This window comes from Bos mutus, chromosome 5 (assembly GCF_027580195.1).
Source record: "Bos mutus isolate GX-2022 chromosome 5, NWIPB_WYAK_1.1, whole genome shotgun sequence".
Classification (NCBI taxonomy): Eukaryota; Metazoa; Chordata; class Mammalia; order Artiodactyla; family Bovidae; genus Bos; species Bos mutus.
The window spans coordinates 106,560,261-106,576,401 of NC_091621.1; the positions used below are offsets into that span (position 1 = coordinate 106,560,261).

Here is a 16,141-nt window from a genome sequence, read left to right on the forward strand (position 1 = left end):
CCACCTGCCAAGCAGAAGGTGCAATTTTGACCCCTGCAGTAAGATCCCCTGGAGAAGGAAATAGCAACCACTCCAGTATTCTTGCCTGGGAAATCCTGTGGACAGAGGAGCCTGGTGGGCTACAGTCCATGAGGGTTGTGAAAGAGTCAGACGCGACTTACCACCTAAATAACAACTCAATTAGGCTATGAAAAAAACTGACAACCCCCATATCTTGTGGCTGCCCTCTTCTGGGATGGCCCACACTCTGTCTGCGGAGTGTGTTTCTCTCTAAATAAATCCACTTCTTACCTGTTGCTTTGCTTCTCACTGAATTCTTTCTGCAGTGAAACATCAAGAACCTGAACCTCATTAAGGCCGGAGACCAGCTGTGATCTCAGCTAAAAGACCACAAGTGCGAGTCCCGACCTGAGTTGCACAGTTTCGGCCTCAGGGACTCACTGGGGCTTGTGGAAATGCAATCCCATGGATAAGGGGGACTAGTGCAGTAGAAACAAAATAAATAAGCATTTCAGCTCACATTTAGCAAAGCCTCCCTTCCTGTGTGCCGCACACTGTCTTACGCACCTTCCATTTCACACTCTAAGCCTTACACTGAGTTCTGAGGCAGATACTCTTATCTGGATTTCCGGGACAGGATGCAAAGGCCACAGAGGTACACAGTGAAGTGGGGACCAGGACAGCACCCTGCCTGTCCGGCTCCACCAGCACGAGTGAGACCTCTTCCTTTTGTTCATTGAGCCGAGGATTAAGTCAATGACGCGTCAAGAACTGTCTCTAAATATGCTGTCAGAATTTGCACAAATCTTCGCTGAAGCCAAATGCCAGCAGAGAGACATTTGCCAGAGACCTCCCAGGTCCAGAGGGTAATGTGTCACCAATGTGTCTGGGGACTCGCTGCAGCCTCCAGGGGAAAGATCCCCAGTTTCTGAGCCCACATTTGACCTGAATGCCCAGATGGCTCTGTATGAAATGTTCAAACAGAGGGCCCTGTGTGAAATCTACAGGGCAGGTCTCCAAGGAGGACAAGCAGGAGACTCTCAGGGGTGGGGCTGACACTGCTGCTCACAGGCAGATTTGCTTCTTCCTGGGGGAAACCCCAGTTTGGCTCTTCAGGCCTTTTGATTGGTAGGATCAGCCCCACCCACTTTATACAAGATAATCTCCTTTATAGAAAGTTAACTGATCACTGACATTAATCATAATCTGCAAAATACCTTCATAGCAGCACCTGGATTAGTATTTGATCGGATAACTGGGTTCTATAGCCTGGCCACGTGGACATAAAACTGAGCACCACAGGTCACAGTCAATCCCAATGGGCTGTGTGTGCTCAGATGCTCAGTCCTGTCCGATTCTTTGTGACCCCATCCTCTGTCCACGGGATGCTCCCATAAAACCAGCACCAGAAAGCCTGCTTGGCCCCTTCCGCAGTGGCTATCTCCCATCATGAGGTCTTCTCAGACTCCCATCAGCATTGCCGGTTTTGTTCTTTCCTGTGTGTCCAGTTCTTCTCAGTCAATATTGTCTCGGTGGGTGGGCTCTGTCCACACTGCTGTGGTGATGCTGTGATTTGCTCATTAGCAGTGCGGTCTGTCCTTCCATTCTGTGGATACACCACAGGTGTGTATCCATTCTCTTGCTAAGACTTTGGGGTGGTTTCTGATTTAGGGTTATTATGAACGAAGCTGCTATGAACATTCAGGTACAAGATTTGGGGGGAACACCTGTGCCCTTTGTGTTGTATGTGCTCAGGGAAGGAATTGCTAGGACGTGTGTCTTCGGAAGATATCGTCAAAAGGTTTTCCAAAGAGGCTGTAACCAAGAGCACAGGTACCCGCAGTGGGATCACAATCCCTCCACCATCTCGCCGGCAGTGAGGGGCGCCTGTCGCTTCAGGAGCCCTGCTGGCGGCGGCTGGCCTTTAATCTCCTTCCCTGGTGACTAACACACCTGTGTGTCTACGCTTTTATTACTGACCATTTCCAGATCCTCTTCTGTGAAGTCATTCATTCCTGTTTGGATCCTCTTTATCATATCAATGTATAGGAATTTCCTATATATTCTAGATACAAACCTTTGTTATAAATTTATATTTCAAATGTCTTTATATAAATATAAATTTATATTTCAAATGTCTTTCAAAGGTAACTCTGTGGGTTACCTTTTTCTCTTTCTTGTGTACTCAATTGTTCAGTCATGTCCAACTCTTTGCAACCCCATGGGCTACATATAGCCTACCAGGTTCTTCTGTCCGTGGGATTTCCCAGACAAGAATACTGGAGTGGGTTTCTATTTCCTCCTCTAGGGGATATTCCTGACCAAGGGATCTTGCATCTCCTGCCTTCACAGGTGGATTCTTTACCACTAACACCACCTGGGAAGCTCCTTTCTCTCTCTTAATGAATAGAGAACACTAAAATTCTTAATTTTAGTCTTGCCTAACCTTTCAATCTTTTCCTTTATGGTCAGCACAGTTTGTATCCCCTTTAAGAAGGTTTTGCATAACCCAATGAAAATATTCCCTTGTTTTCTTTTAGAAGCTTTGTTTGTCTTTCTCACTGTTTGATTCTCAGTACCCTGAGAAATATATTTGTATTGTGTGGCTGTTACCAAATTCATGTTTGGTTGCTCCTCTCTCAATAATCCAATACTGGGGACTGCCTCAGTGGTCCAACAGATAAGAATCCACTTACCAAGGCAGGGGACATGGGTTCCATCCCTGGTCAAGGAAGATCCCACACGCTTTGGAACAACAACTGAAGCCCATGCATAGAACCTGTACTCTGTGCCAATAAGAAGCTTCACATTGCAATGAAGCATAGCCTAAGCCTGTTACAACTACAGAAACCCTGAGTGCATCAGTGAAGACCCATCATAGCCAAAAATAGAAATAAATAAATAAATGAAAAAAATTTTAAATTCTGTATAAAAAAAAAAAATCCAATCCTGAGAGACAAGTGTTAGGTAAAAGGAAAGACAGCTTTATCGAGGAACCTGGCAATCCTGGGGAGAAGGTGGACTCGTGCCCCAAAGAACTAACTTCCTGTTGCTGATCAAGGGACAAGTTTTTAAAGGGGAATTTCTGGGGTGCTTAGGTGGAGGAGGGGGGGTGGGTATGTACAGAACAGCACAGTCAGCTCTGACAATCATCTTGAAATCAGCCATGTGGTGGTCTGACCAGCATCATCTTGATTGTTTTAAGTACAGTTAATCTTTGGTTCCAAGGTCAGTTTGTTCCCATTTCCTTGAGGCCAGCTCCCTGAACTGTGTAAGATGGAACACAATATGTCATGGCTACAATCTGGTCATCGTGTAGTTAACTTCTTCCACTTGGTGAGGGTTTCAGTACCTGCAAAACAGCTCAAAGGACACCCCAGAATATTATCTATAGTCCTTGAAGGAAAACTAAAGCTCCTTGACTTTGTTTAAAGACTAACTTACTATTTGTCTTGTTTGACTATTTCCCTTTGCTTCTGTGTTTTTCTCCTTTTTCTGATTAAATGTATTATCTGACTAAGATTTTTCTACATACAAAAGGCAGGCAGAGGACATGAAGGCAGGGGCTGGACTGGGGAAGGGGGCATTTTATGCTGGGGAGGCACCATAGGGTCTTGCTCCATTACATTGGGAATGGGGTAGAAATTCAGTTACATCCATACGGATATCCCACTGACTTAACACCATTTATTAGAGACGTGTGTTGTTGTGTGTGGCTGGCACTGCTCGGGCTGTGCGCTCGCCTTCCTATTAAAAGCTCACCTTGCCTATGGCCGACTACCGTCCCCGTTCCGCAGGGGAGAAGACTGAGGCTCAGGAGCCCAGGGGCCTGCCCACAGCACACAGGTGGTGCCCACACAGCAGAGCCAGAATTCAAATCCAGACAGATCCAGCTCTAAGGCTGTTTTGAAGGAAAATGGTGGCGATGGTGATTGATGATGGTGATGACAATGCTGAGCCTTTGGGTGACTACAGTTCAGAGCATCCTGCATCCAGAGAGGGGCTGTGACTCTGGTCCATTGTTGCTGGTTGGCCCCAGCTGGAGGAGAGGGTCTCGGACGAAAGGACAAGCCCACCTGAGGAAGGGGTGTACTCCAGGATGGCTGTAGCTGAGACATTCCTGGGGCTTCCTGGAGGAGATGTAGACAGGGTTTGGGGTGGGATGTGGGGAGAGAATCTTCCTGGAACTCACCCAGAACACAGACAGTACTTCGGAAATTGCAGGAGTCTGCCTCTTCGAGTTCTTCCTCTCACTCAGAAATCACATCAGGCCAGGAAAACCTAGTGATGGATTGTGGGGACCTAATTGGGATTTAATCTGCTGGCCTTGTCCATTTGGAGAGGGTGGAGCAGCGAGGAAATCTGCCAGACCTGGAGCCAGATGCCGGGATAATTTGGTTAGCGCCAAGGCTGTGTGGACAGATGGCCTGACAAGTGTCCTGGGAGGACCGAGGGAGGGAGGCACGGGCCACAGAGGCACGAACTCTCATGGCAAGGGAGTCATGAGATCCGCTTCCATGGTGCCCCCGTCCCCAGCACAGGCCCGCAGGTAGCCAACTCTTCACCCTGAACTTGGGAGGGAAGGATGAGTTTTATTTCTGGTTTGACAATGAAGAACCTGAGGCTCCAAGTGGTCCACAGTCTCCTGGAGGATGAACAGCTGAGGGATGAGACGCCCGGACAAGCCCAGGGTAGGGAGGACCATGGTGGGTGATGAGGAATCTGCCAGGGCTGCCAGCCCCTTCCTCCTCTGGCCTAGAGGGACAGAGGGGCCCTAGCATTTCTGCTCCCCCTCTCTCCCTTTGCCCTCACCCCCCACCCAGAGGACCCAGGACAGGTTCAGGCACAGGGAACCTGCCTCTCAATGCTGCCTGAGTACAGGGCATGCCTGTCACCCCCTCCCACGTGTATTTGTGATTCTGGGGACAATTTATTTTACTTTAAATTTTTATTTATTTATTTTTGGCTGCGCTGGATCCTGGTTGCTGCGCATGGGCTTTCTCTAGTTGTAGCAAGTGGGGGCTGCTCTGATTGAGGTGCACAGGCTTCTCATTGCAGAGGCTTCTCCTGTCGCACAGCATAAGCTCTGGGTGCAGGAGCTTCTGTGGCTGTGGCACACGGACTTAGTCACCCCACAGCGTGTGGAATCTTCCCAGACCAGGGATTGAACCCGTGTCCCCTGCACGGGCAGTTGGATTCTTTACCACTGGATCACCAGGGAAGTCCCCGGGGACAATTTAAAGTCCTCTCTTTGTTCCTATATTGTTGCCACAACTGTCTAGCTTTTGGGGGAGCTATTTTTAAGCTGGTTAAGGGACAGAGTAGCCTGGTGTGCTGCAGTCCATGGGGTTGCAAAGAGTCAGACACAACTTAGGGACGGAACAACAAGGGACTTTTTCTTTCTTTCTTTTTTTGGCCACGCCTCAGAGTTAGCCGGATCTCAGTTTCCTGACCAGGGACTGAACCCAGGCCGCAGCACTGAAAGCCCAGAATCCTAACCACGAGGCCACTAGGGGACTCCCTAGGGGTCTGTTTTTATATCCTGTTTTGTTTTATTTCAACTGACAGGTCAAAGCACCTCTGAGTGTGGTAGTCAGAGAATCAGATGTGACCTGGGGCAGCCTAATTCTGTGGACGGAGGAGACAGTGGCGGCCCCGCGGAGCTGTGGGCTCTGTGTGAGGCCCCCCACAAAGACTAACGGGGTTCTGAGCCCGGACAGCAGGCCTGGGGCCAGCGGTGCCCACGGCTGGCCCGGTCCCCACTCTCCACTCCTGCTGGCTTCACCCTTTGGGAGGCCCCACCCCCATGGGAGCAGTTTCCTAATATGAGTGCTGGCTGTGGGGGATCTGGTCTCAGTCCTGCGGAATCTGGGCCCCACTGCACAAGGAAGAAGGTGAAGAAGCAGCTCTGGCCCTTGGCTTTCTCAGAGCCCTGGGCCCAAAGCCTGACTCAGCCCCAGTTGCTAGCCCCCCTTTCTCTTCCTCATCTGCAACCTGGAGACCGTTGTCCGGTCCCACCTCCTGAGGCTCTGTGAGGGCAAAGCGACCTGGTCATCATGCTCCCTCATCCGGTATGTTCTTGATTTTGCCTCCCGGAGACTCATTTGTTTGGAAAACAGAGGCCCAGAAGGCCTTGGAGCCCAGCCACCTGACCTGAAGAGCCGACTCATTGGACAAGCCCCTGATGCTGGGAAAGAGTGAAGGCAAAAGGGGAAGGGGGCGGCAGAGGATGAGATGGTGAGATAGTATTACTGAGTATTCGAATTTGAGTGAACTCAGGGAGATAGTGCAGGACAGAGGAGTCTGGCGGCTGCAGTCCACAGAATCACAAAGTTGGACATGACTGAGCGACTGCACAACAGTTAAGAATCTGGCTGACGGCAGAACTCTCGGGGCTGTAGTTGGTAGTGATGACATGAAATTCTTATTTTATGGCAAAAGGAGACATATTTAAACATAAACATTTTCTTTGCCCATTTGGACTTCCTGCCTCCCATTCAGTGTATGTTCTGCGTCCGCCTTAACCAGGCCTTCTTAGTATCGAGATAGCATTCCTTCTTAATCTCACTAAAGGTCACAGCTCCCTTGGAGATAACCTTTCTTCTTAATCTCCTAAGAGGCCACAGTGACCCAGGACTCACATTTGCTTTCCACATGTAGACCTAGATTGAGCAAACAGTCAACACGTCATCTGACGTATAACCCTCTTTGTCTCAAACATGTGTATCACTGTGCTTTGACCTCTAAGGGGAAGAACAGTCCTCAGAGCTTTTTGTAAGATGTTTCCTGTGTTATAATCCTCTGCATGTGTGTGTGTGTATATGTGCCCGCGTGCTCATTTGCTCAGTCATGTCCGACTCTTTGAGACCCCATGGAATGTAGCCCGACAGGCTCCTCTGTCCATGGGATTTCCCAGGCAAGAACACTGGAGTGGGTTACCATTTCCTACTCCAGGGGATCTTCACGGACCCAGGGATCAAACCAGCATCTCCTGCATTAGCAGGCAGGTTTTTTTTACCACTGTGCCACCTAGGAAGCTCTAAAATCTTCAGGTTGCCTCCAATAACCTTTTCCATTTCTTTCTTCGATGGACTATTGATTGATTTTTCACCAACAATAGTGATGAAGGACCTGGGTCTGGGCAGAGGCCACTGGTCACCGGCCACCCACAGGCCTAGCCTCAGGGCGCCCAAGAGGGGCTTGGCTGGGCCTGTGCCTAGCCTTTGACAGGGGCGGTCAAGCACCTGGAGAAACCAGCCTGCAAGATGGGACATGCTGGGGACTCACTGGTCATCCAAAGAGAGGGGAAGGGGCAGGGGCCTCGGTGCCCAGGACACTCACCATCACTCCTGGTCCCCACATCACCTCCATATGAGGGACCCGGATATGACACCTGTGGGGACACTTGGGTTGTCCCTGTGGGCTGTCACCCAGCATCTGAGCCTTACAAGATGCTCCCTTCTTATGTTTTCCTTTAGATTTTTTTTTCCCCACTGTGCCACGCAGCATATGGGATCTTAGTTCCCTGACTAGGGATCGTACCTGCATCCCCTGCATTGGAGTCTTAACCACTGGGCCACCAGGGAAGTCCCAGATCCCATCTTGTTAGGAACAATTACTATGAGGTACATATGCTCGAAGGGCTTCCCAGGTGGTTCAATGGTAAAGAACCCGCCTGCCAATGCAGGAGATACAAGAGATGTGGGTTCGATCCCTGGGTTGGGAAGATCCCCTGCAAAAGGAAATGGCAACCCACTCCAGTATTCTTGTCTGGGAAACCCCATGGACAGAGGAGCCTGGAGGGCTGCAGTCCATATGGCTGCAGAGAGTCAGACACAACTTCGTGACTAAAAAACAAGGAAGCAAGGAAACCACACAAGCTCTGCCTGGTGCTGAGTTCCTGCTGTGAGCAGGCACTCCATCCACCCTGAGAACGTGCTGTGCAGCAGTCATTATGCTTATTTCTGCTTCAGAGAGCTGAAGTGATCCACCCGAGGTCCCACAGGGAAGGCCGGGGCCCGGGGACACTGGAAGGGGACCCAGGCCAGACATTCCTCCCACAGCCAAGCCCCAGCGTGAGAACTCAGGACAGCGCAGGGCAGGTAGGGAGATGCTTTGAGCCCCACAGGAGGCAGCTCTTTCTTCCACTCCCACTGACGAATCCAAACCTCCCTCCAGGGTGAGCCGTACCCTGCAGCCACGAAGGCCAGTAGTGGGGCAGGGAACCTCATTCCATCTTCAAGAGGAAAATGCTGAGGTCCAGAGTGGGCAAGGGGCTTGGCCAGGACCACAAAGGCTCCTGCGGCAGGACTTGGACCCAGGCCTCCTGAGGCTGAGGATGGAGAAGCTGTAGGAGTGGGCCCAGCCAGGCCTGGGGACCAGGCAGTGATGCAAGAGCATTCCTACCTGGACTGAGGGGTGGTAAGGGGCAGGCACCCGGCCCACGAGGCTCTCAGGAGAGGATGGAGCTGGGGGAGCAGAGAGTGACCCCGGAAGACTCTGAGATCGCGTTCTGCCCAGCCGTGAGGCCAGGGGAGCGGGCTGTCACCAAAAGAACAGCATGTTGTGTTCAGGGGCCATGGGAGCTCAGAGGAGGTATCTGAAGTTTGCAGTCTTGAAACTGTGTAACTCAGATTGGGACTTGAACCCACGGTCTTTTAACTGAGACCCCATACCTGGTTTCAGGGCTTCAGGAAGCTCAGGTTCTTGACGTCTCATCACAGAAAGAATTCAGTGAAAGACAAAGCGATAGGAAAGAAGTAGATTTATTTAAAGAGACGCACACTCCACAGACAGAGTGAGAGTGGCCCTGGGGAATGGGGTTGTCGGTTTTTATTTTGTTGTTGCTGTTCAGTCGCTAAGTCATGTCTGACTCTTTGTGACCCCATGGACTGCAGCACACCAGGCTTCCCTGTCTTCACTATCCTCAGAGTTTGCTCAAATTCACGTCCATTGAGTCGGTGATGCCACTGCTGACTAAAAAGATGCACAACTTGAGAGTTTCAAGTTAAGTTCTATTTGGGGCCAAATAAGGACTGCTCCAAAATCACTGCAGATGGTGACTGCAGCCATGAAATTCAAAGACGCTTACTCCTTGGAAGGAAAGTTATGACCAACCTAGATAGCATATTCAAAAGCAGAGACATTACTTTGCCAACAAAGGTCCATCTAGTCAAGGCTATGGTTTTTTCCTGTGGTCATGTATGGATGTGAGAGTTGGACTGTGAAGAAGGCTGAGCTCCGAAGAATTGATGCTTTTGAAGTGTGGTGTTGGAGAAGACTCTTGAGAGTCCCTTGGACTGCAAGGAGATCCAACCAGTCCATTCTGAAGGAGATCAGCCCTGGGATTTCTTTGGAAGTAATGACGCTAAAGCTGAAACTCCAGTACTTTGGCCACCTCATGCAAAGAGTTGACTCATTGGAAAAGACTCTGATGCTGGGAGGGATTGGGGGCAGGAAGAGAAGGGGACGACAGAGGATGAGATGGCTGGATGACATCACCGACTGGATGGACGTGAGTCTGAGTGAACTCCAGGAGTTTGTGATGGACGGGGAGGCCTGGCGTGCTGCGATTCATGGGGTCGCAAAGAGTCGGACACGACTGAGTGACTGAACTGAACTGAACTGAAGGACTGCAGTCCGGGAGACAGCACCTCAGAGAGCTCTAAGATACTGCTCCAAAGAGGCAGCGGCGGAAGGTCAAGATAGAAGGTTTTGATGAAGGGAGAGTTCAATGCAATCAAGCACTCACTTTACGAAAGGTGTGCTGCTAGTCATGAGGAGCTGATGTCACCACGAAGGGATTTAGTGCTCATCTAGATGGAAGAGATACAAGGATTAGGATCATGAAACCAGTTCCTGAAAGTATCTAACTATATAAAGACCTGTTCCACCAGATTCCCCTCAAGGAGAGTTGAAGGTCGGCAACTGCCGAAGCCCAGGGTTCAGTCTCCAAGGAGGCAGATGACAGTTGCCCTTGTTGTTATTCAGCCTCTGGCAAATGCTCTTGGCAAGTGCCAATTTACAGTTGACAGCTAAGAGGACAGCCCCAGAGCGGGAAAACCAAGGCCAGGGTCCTCCAGAACTGCCCACCGTAGTTGGTATTTATGATGTGAGCACCAGATCATTTGAAACTCAGAAGGAAGGAAATCATTTGAGGGAGAAAAAAGCAAAAAGAGGGCGGTGAGAACAGGAAATGGTAAGGTGTCTTACTTAGATTTGTAGCTGTTACAAAGCTATATGGTGTTGGGAAAAGTGTAAGCATAGTTTGTCTGACCCTATTGTTTGTAACCGTTTTATGTTTGTGTTTCTGTCCATTGTTCAGAAGATCGGCTTGTTGGATATTTTTTGGGTATCTTTGTGGTCTTGCTTTAGACCAAAGCCCCTTAGAACTCTATTTGGCTATTCAAGTTTCTAATGGAACCTTGGCAAAACGATTGAATGTTTTGCCTTACTGAAAGGGAATTGGCAAATGGAGAGAATTGAAGAAAAGTTAAACTTTGATATATGCATTTGTGAATGCCTTCACAGCAAAGTTAAAACTTTGAATTATTTCAATATTTATATTGGTTATTTGTTGTTTGGGAATATAACTGAGTATGTTGGGGTTTTTTTCCCCTTTGACATTATTGTTGGTAAGATGAGGCGTGTTGAAGATGTTGCTTTGTTTAAACATCTGTTTATCTCCATGTTCAGACATCAGGTTCTTACAGGAAGAGGCTATTAATGTGGAGAGGTAACTGATGGTTTGACTTTAGGTGTGGAACTCTGAAATAACAGCGATTAGGAAAGGCCCTTAGAGTATGTTGTAGTCGGTATGACTTCAGTTGTAGATACGTCTGAAGAATTTGTGGGTAGTAGTCTCCTGTTAGGAGTTTGAATCTAATGTAATCATTTTATTAAATTTAAGTGTTGTTTTAGCTCTAGGGTGACATTCAGCAGAGTCAGTCACGATGGCTGTTATTGGAGGTTGGCCATAGTGAAGGTTTCCTAGGGAGTCACCAGGTGGTTTGATCTGCCCCCACTTGTTAGATACAGTACTTCCCTGTGTGTGATCACATTTTCAGAACACTCTTCCTCACTCTATGAGTGCTTGCTTTCAGCCGCAGTAGCAAACCCAGTATCACAGCTCCTGCCTTGAGCTTTTAACTCTGGCTTTGATGCGTCTTTACTCAGTGTGCAGAGAAGCCAATGGCACCCAACTCCAGTACTCTTGCCTGGAAAATCCCATGGACAGAGGAACCTGGTAGGCTGCAGTCCATGGGGTCGCTAAGAGTCGGACATGACTGAGCGACTTCACTTTCACTTTTCACTTTCATGCATTGGAGAAGGAAATGGCACCCCACTCCAGTGTTTTTGCCTGGAGAATCCCAGGGACGGCGGAGCCTGGGGGGCTGCCATCTATGGGGTCACACAGAGTTGGACACGACTGAAGTGACTTAGCATAGCATAGCATACACTCCAGACAGAGTGTGGCCATCTCTGAAGGTGGAGCAACCCCAGGGTATGGGGTTGTCAGTTCTTATTTTGTTGCTGTTGTTCAGTCGCTCAGTCCTGTCCGACTCTGTGACCTCGTGGACGGCAGCACACCAGGCTCCTCTGTCCTTCGCCATCTCCCAGAGTTTGTTCAAATTCATGTCTATCAAGTTGGTGATGCCATCCAACCATCTCATCCTCTGTTGCCCTCTTCTTCTTCTGCCTTTAATCTTTCCCAGAATCCCGGTCTTTTCCAATAGTCAGCTCTTCACACCAGGCGACCAAAGTATTGGAGCTTCAGCTTTAGCAACAGTCTTTCCAATGAATATTCACAGTTAATTTCCGTAAGGATTAACTGGTTTGATCTCCTTGCTGTCCAAGGGACTCTCAGGAGTCTTTTGAACCCCACAGTTCAAAAGCATCAATTCTTCAGCACTCAGCTTTCTTTATGGTCCAATGCTCACATCCATACATGACTACTAGAAAACCATAGCTTTGACTATATGGACCTTTCCTGGCAAAGTGATGTTTCTGCTTTTTAATATGCTGTCTAGGTTTTTCATAGTTTTCCCTTTCAAGGAGCAAACATCTTTTAACTTCATGACTGCACTGATTTTGGAGCCCAAGAATATAAAATCTGACACTGCTTCCACTTTTTCCCCTTCTGTTTGCCATGAAGTGATAGGACTGGATGCCTTGATCTTATTTTTTTATACTGTCAGTTTTTATAGAAGTGGGTAATTATACTGGCAGAAAAGTGGGAGGAGTATTGCAGTTATTCTGGGAAAGGGGTGAGGATTTCCAAGAATTGGGTCACTGCCCACCTTTTGTTCTTGAAACTGTAGTGGCACATTTGGGTATTTCATTTAGCCTACTGATGTGTTAAAAGAAGAAAGTAAGAGTGTTTGTTAGTCACTCAGTGGTGTCTGACTCTTTGTGACCACATGGACTGTAGCCCACCAGGCTCCTCTGTCCATGGAATTCTCCAGGCAAGAATATTGGAGCGGGTTGCCATTTCCTTCTCCAGATCTTCCTGACTCAGGGATTGAACCCGGGTCTCCCGTGTTGCAGGCAGACTTCACCAACTGAGCCACCAGGTCTGGTGGAAGTCAACTTATCAACCACACTGGACCCATTTGGTTCTAATCAGTCTCCGTTGTATCCTTGGGCTATGCCATTCTTTTAAATGTTGTGCCCTGTCCCCTTCCCTCCTATTTCAATTTTGTAAAAATGAAACTGAGTGGAGCCCTATGGGGCTGCCAGGCACAGAGGCCTTTTTTGTCCCCCATTTCTTGCAGACAAGACTCCAGTCTCCATGCTATTTCCTGAGTTCCCAAAGGCAGATTCAAACAGTTGATAATTAAGGGAGGAGTAACCCAGAAACCTCCTGAGTCCAGACCAAAGAAACCAGAGAAGCTCATCAAGATAAGCTGAAGGACTTCACTGGTGATCCAGTGGTTAAGACTCCATGCTTCCACTGAGGGAATGTGGGTTTGATCCCTGGTCAGGGAACTAAACTCCCCAAACTAAGATTAAAAAAAGATTACCTGAGACCTGAAACAAGATTAAAGGAGGACAGAGCCTAATCTTATCAGCAACCCCACCCTTCAGCCATTGCCATAAAACTTCTCACCAAACTCTAGTGGGTTGGGACATTCAGTTTCAAAGGCAGGAGCCCACAGGGTCCCCCTTTTCCTGGCAAAGCAATAAAGCTATCTTTTTCTACTTCACCCAAAACTTTGAGATTCAATTCAGCACCAGTGTACAGAGAAGTTGAGCTTTCAGCATCAAAAACATATCAAGGTTTAGGGGCTTTCCTAGGTGGCTCAGTGGCAAAGAATCTGCCTTCCTGACACAGGAGACACTGGTCCAGGAAGATCCCAAATGCCTTGGAGCAACTAAGCCCATAAGCCATGACTACTAAGCCTGTCGGGAAGACCCCCTGGAGAAGGAAAACAGCAACCTACTCCAGTAGTCTTGCCTGGAGAATCCTGTGGACAGAGGAGTCTGGCAGGCTACAGTCCATGGGGTCACAAGAGTCAGACATGACTTAGTGACTAAACCACCCCTGAGCCTGTGCTCTAGAGTCTGGGAGCTGCGAATCATGAGTCCAAGCACCACAACTATTGAAGCCCACATGCCCTACAGCCTGTGCTCCCCAACAAGAAGAGCCACCACAGTGAGAACCCTGCAGAGAGTAGCCCCTGCTTGCTGCAACTGGAAAAAAGCCCTCAAAGCAACAAAGATCCAGCACAACCAAAAAGAATTGATAAATAAAATTATTTCTAAAAATACCTAGGTTTAGATTATTTTTATTTATTCTGCTTGATATATGCTGAGATTCCCGTATTTGTAGATCCATGACTTGCATCATTTCTGGAATATTCTCAGCCATTATCTCTTCTTTGGCTGCCCCCACCCTCTAGGACTCAGGTTAAATCTGCTCTCTGTCTTTTTGCTTCTGTCTCTCTGTGCTGCGTCCTGAACAGTGTCTTCATATCCAGCAAATTTTTCTCTGTGTCTAATGTGCTGTTTAAGCTCCTCTACATTGAGAATTTAATTAAAAAAATTTTTAAGGTTTGCATGGTCTATTTGGCTTAATTTTAAATCAGCTGGACTGCTTTGGATGGTCTCTTGTTCCCTGCTCACTATTTTTGCTCCATCTTCTCTATCTCTAAACATTAGAAATAAACAAACAAATAAATAAATAAATAAACATTAGAAACTTGGTGGTTTTATAGTCTGAATCTGATATCCACTAACCATAGTCATTGATTTGGGGGGAATTATGACTACATTGGAGAAGGCAATGGCACCCCACTCCAGTACTCTTGCCTGGAAAATCCCATGGACGGAGGAGGCTGGTAGGCTGCAGTCCATGGGGTCGCTAAGAGTCAGACACGACTAAGCGACTTCACTTTCACTTTTCACTTTCATGCATTGGAGAAGGAAATGGCAACACACTCCAGTGTTCTTGTCTGGAGAATCCCAGGGGCGGGGGAGCCTGATGGGCTGCCGTCTATGGGGTCACAGAGTCGGACACGACTGAAGTGACTTAGCAGCATGGCTACATTTCTCACTTGTTATTTCAGTTCTCAATGGTAACAGTGACAGACCTTATTTTCTTGGGCTCCAAAATCACTGCAGATGGTGACTATACCCGTGAAATTAAAAGACGCTTGCTCCTTGGAAGAAAAGGTATGATCAACCTAGATAGCATATTGAAAAGAAGAGACATTACTTTGCCAACAAAGGTCCGTCTAGTCAAAGCTATGGTTTTTCCAGTAGTCATGTATGGATTTGAGAGTTGGACTGTGAAGAAGGCTGAGTGCCAAAGAATTGATGCTTTTGAACTGTGGTGTTGGAGAAGACTCTTGAGAGTCCCTAGGTCTGCAAGGATATCCAACCAGTTAATCTTAAAGGAAATCAACCCTGAGTATTCATTGGAAAGACTGATGCTGAAGCTGAAGTTCCAATACTTTGGCCACCTGATGCGAAGAACTGACTCCTTAGAAAAGACCCTGATGCTAGTAAAGATTGAAGGCAGGAGGAGAAGGGGACAACAGAGGACGAGATGATTGGATGGCATCACTGACTCAGTGGACATGAGTTTGAGCAAGCTCTGGGAGATAGTGAAGGACAGAGAAGCCTGGCATGCTGCAGCCCATGGAGTTGCAAAGAGTTGGACACGACTGAGTGACTGAACATTTCAGTTCTCAGAGTGTGTGCGTGTGTGTGTGGTTTAAAGTCACATGTTGTTGAACTTAATCTGGAAATCCAGAGAGCTCACACTGGGGACTTTTCCCTCTAAAGAGGACGTGTGCCTGCTTCTGCCAGGAGCCGGGTTCTTGGATCGTCACTAACCTGGGACTTCAGTGCCCTTTGAAAAGCCCAGCTTTAAGGGCCTTTGTTGTTGTTGATTTTTTTTTTTTTTTTTTTAGCAATAATCGCGCCTCGGATAAACCTCATTGGCTACGATACTGCCACTGCGCAAAGCTGATTTTTTTTTTTTTTAAACTGTTTATTTATTTTTGGCTGTGCTGGGTCTTCATTGCTGCGTGGGCTTTTTCTCTAGCTGCAGCAAGTGGGCTTCTCATTGCAGGGGCTTCTCTTGCTGTGGACAACAGGCTCTAGGACCCAGGGCTTCAGTAGTTGTGGCGTATAGACTTAGTTGCTCTGAGGCTCATGGGATCTTCCCCTACCAGAGATCTTTCTGGGGGAGCAAACAAAGACCAAATGACAGAAAGAAGAGGGGCCCCAAGAGTGGAGGGGCCAGGTGGGTCTCCAGCCAGGCTGTTTCCTGGGGCCAGGCCTGAGCCTGGCTCCAGATGTCTGCCCCCCACCTCACCAGGGGCTTCCTACCCCAGCCTCTGGGGGTTATCAGTCAAGGGGCCCCAGTGCCCTCCCCAATTCCTGTGGAACCCCAGTAGGAGAAGTGAGAGGCAGCAGGTCAGGGGGCAGGGCTGGAGTTCCCTGGAGGCACTGACATAACCAAAAATGAGTGTCTGTCCTCTGAGAGGTTGGTCAGCAGCCTGGGACTGAGGTCATTCTGGCCCCAGCACCATCTGAGGGTCCCTGCCCGAGACCCTTACGGCTTTTCCACTTCCTGCCACACTAGATGGTCACTGATGGGGAGGGTCTTCCCAGAAGGAGGGGACACTCTGAT

General features: G+C 48.4%; 1 pseudogene; it reads right to left on the reverse strand.

Moving 5' to 3' along the window:
* Positions 1-15,343: 15,343 nt before the first annotated feature.
* Positions 15,344-15,473, reverse strand: LOC138988070 (U4 spliceosomal RNA; annotated as a pseudogene).
* Between the last annotated feature and the right edge of the window lie 668 nt (positions 15,474-16,141).